The sequence below is a fragment of the Rhinopithecus bieti genome, unplaced genomic scaffold (genome assembly GCF_001698545.2).
Source record: "Rhinopithecus bieti isolate Rb0 unplaced genomic scaffold, ASM169854v2 scaffold_4781, whole genome shotgun sequence".
NCBI lineage: Eukaryota > Metazoa > Chordata > Mammalia > Primates > Cercopithecidae > Rhinopithecus > Rhinopithecus bieti.
This window is the reverse complement of record NW_016805181.1, coordinates 3,675,762-3,678,713: the sequence shown is the minus strand read 5'-3', so window position 1 is coordinate 3,678,713 and position 2,952 is coordinate 3,675,762.

Genomic DNA, 2,952 nt, shown 5'->3' with positions numbered 1-2,952 from the left:
GGGGCCCGCCGCTCGGCCGCCGCCCCATTGGTCGCAGCTCCGCCAGCCCCTCGCTTCGGGCCCGCAGCCTGGCGCCCCGGGCCGAGGGCGCGGGCGGCTGAGGACTGCGGGGCTCTTACCGCTAGACAGGCGGACAGACTGATGGACCGAGACACTGCCCTGCAGGCAGCGCGCCCCCGCCCATACCCAAGTGCAGAGTCACACCGGAGTGGCCGGCGCTGTCCGGCTGGGAGCAGGAGCGCGCCCCGCACCTCCCACCTGCGCTCCCTCCTGGGCCGGAAGCGCTGGAAAAAGATGACCTCCCCCGCGGCCCCGGCGGTTGGGGCAACCGCTTCTCTAAAGTCGCGGCCCCAGCGACACTTTGCTGATTTGCCTGGATTTCCTCAGGAAGTCGCGAGGCCCAAACTTGTTTTGAAACAAAGTGCGAAGGAGAATACATACGGTTCCAGTTCCTGCCAATGTTTGCTACCGGTCCCGCTGCCTGAAGACTCACGCACAGTGCAGAACAAGATGCTTTGTCTCATTCCTCGACTCACCGAGTCAGAAGAGGTGCCTGGACATTTGCACCAAGCAGATGCGCCTCATTTGTAGAAGAGGAACCAGTCGGGTCCCCTTTCCGAAGGACGAATGGAAGAGGGAGTCAGGGGACGTTGCCTTCAGCCGACGTTGAGGAACAAACCACGACCTCGGCGAGGACAGCGTGTGGTCCAGAAGGCATCGCTGGCGTCGCTGCACTGAGCAAGAGCGCTCATTCAACAGCCAGGAGAAATGGGACGCTTCGGGACCCACCCCGCGCTCCCCTCCCGCCCCAAACTGCAGATTTTTAAGTTGTGCAGACGTGCAATAATTCCTTGGAGCCAGCTGCTCCAAGCTAAGACGCCCAGTGTTCCCTGGGTTCCCACCCGCAGTATGCGCCCTGCCAGCTGCCCCCAAGCCAGCACCCGCTGACCACTCACCTCAGGCAAGCACCTAGGGAGAGGACGCAGATTCAAGCTCCAGGCCTTGAGCCAAGCGCTGGGGAGGGAATGGGGGCAAAGAGGTGGTGGAAAACACTTTCCTGAACTTATTGAATACCCTGTGTTATCTGTGGGTTTTCTAATTGTTCTTTGCTTAATGAAAAACCCACGTTGGAAATCAGAAAAAGGGAATAATCCTCACAGTATCTTGTGGGCTTCAAAGAGGTTTTCCCCTTAAAGGGGGTGTTGGTCCAGAGGAGAGGCTAACAGCAGGCAGGAAGGGCAGAGGAAAAGCTAAAGCCTAAGGTGGTCTTCCCCTTGAGACCTGGAGCCCACCAAGCTCCAACAGTTTCATTTGACTTCTGGAAAGCAAAGTACAGATGCATGTGTCTGCAGAGCACTGTTTTGAGCCATTTGTCCCTAATTCCATGGTTCTTTGGTTCCTCCAGTCTTGTCTCCTCTCCTGTGGAAAAGGATCCAAAGCATTGGTCTACACTGCTATTTACAAGCAACTGAAGAAGGTAATTTTCTTACATGGTTCATCATCTTTAGCATAAGATCTAAGATTGTTCCAAAAATATATTTACATTTTATCAACACCTTAGAAGAATGCTCCCAAATCTCTCCCAGCAGTTAGCTGTTTAATCATTTTTAAATCATTAAGTTTATCCAAAAAGTCCAGCATGGTTTACTTGAGAAGGAAATATGTTCAAAATCTCTAAGCACTGCAGAAGGCATCTGCAGTGCAGAAGAGTTGGCAGTGAGGTCTTTCTCCCAGGGTCTGGGTGGCACGTGTGAGCAGGCGGGAAGGCACACACAGTGGGGGCCAGGAAGGGCCCCTGTGCATCTGCGGAGCTGAGGACAGAAGGGGTGGGCCTCCACGGTGGGCATGCAGGAGTGGGCACAGAGAAGGGCCACAGATCTGAGTCAGAGAGACAGGACTTCTTACCCTGCTGAGCCCTGCAGTGAGCCACTTCATCTTTCAGCCCTGGTTTTCTCATCTGTAAAGAAAGTTCTGCTCTCTCAGGTAATCATGTGAAGCCAATGAAATAATAAACAGGACCACTTCGGATGACCCATAAGGCAGGTGTGCTCCCCAAAAGTTTACTCTTGAAGGTTGACGAAGGTTGAGCTAGGCAAAATGGTAAATTCACACACAGGGTATGTAGCCCCTTCCCCAACCCCAGTCTCCAATACCAGGGGCAAGTTGTGACCTAACTGCCTTCTTTTACCCACACACCCATCTTCTGCCCAGTCTTTATGCCTGGTGATATGACATCCCATTCCCTCTTAGTGAACTGTGCTTATAGGGAAGCATCTGGATAAGCTATGCATTTAATCTGTGAGGGGTCGATCATTTAATCATCATTGACAGTAATGCTCATTCCTTTGTGGTTTCAGAGGACTTCTGGAGTGGATGGAGACACGTGCCACCAATGGATGCATTTCAGTCTGTCTTCCGGGCCTCCTTTAGAGGTCTCCCTCTCTTACCCACCTATCACACGCCCATGTCTTCCCTCCCCACAGCCAAATCTAGCTGGATTAGTACTTACCTTAGCACCTTAGCCTTGAAGGAAAGGGAAGTGCTCATTAGCTTCTTAAATTGGAATAGGTCTGCAGGTGAAAATGAAGATGTGCTCATCTCTGGCAGGAAGGTTGGGCGTGAGGTGTCTAGTCCTAATGAGCAGCATTTATTTGGTGGGTGCCTCCCACTTGCCACTTTCTACACAGCCGCCTGAATATCACTCCAGTTAGTCTGAGCATATGAAACACCTGCAACTCCCTAGACCCACCATGCTTTTTCATGACTCTCTGAACGCACAGGAGTCCTCCGCTAAGAACACAGTTCCCCACCACCAAGCTTTGTTTTGCCCAACAGACCCCTTCCCCTTAGGACGAGATTCAGTGGATAATGACATCATAATCATGACCCTCTGGGAAGCCGCCTTTCTCATCCTGGGTTGTGTGTCTCCTCTCCACACTCCCTCAGCACCCT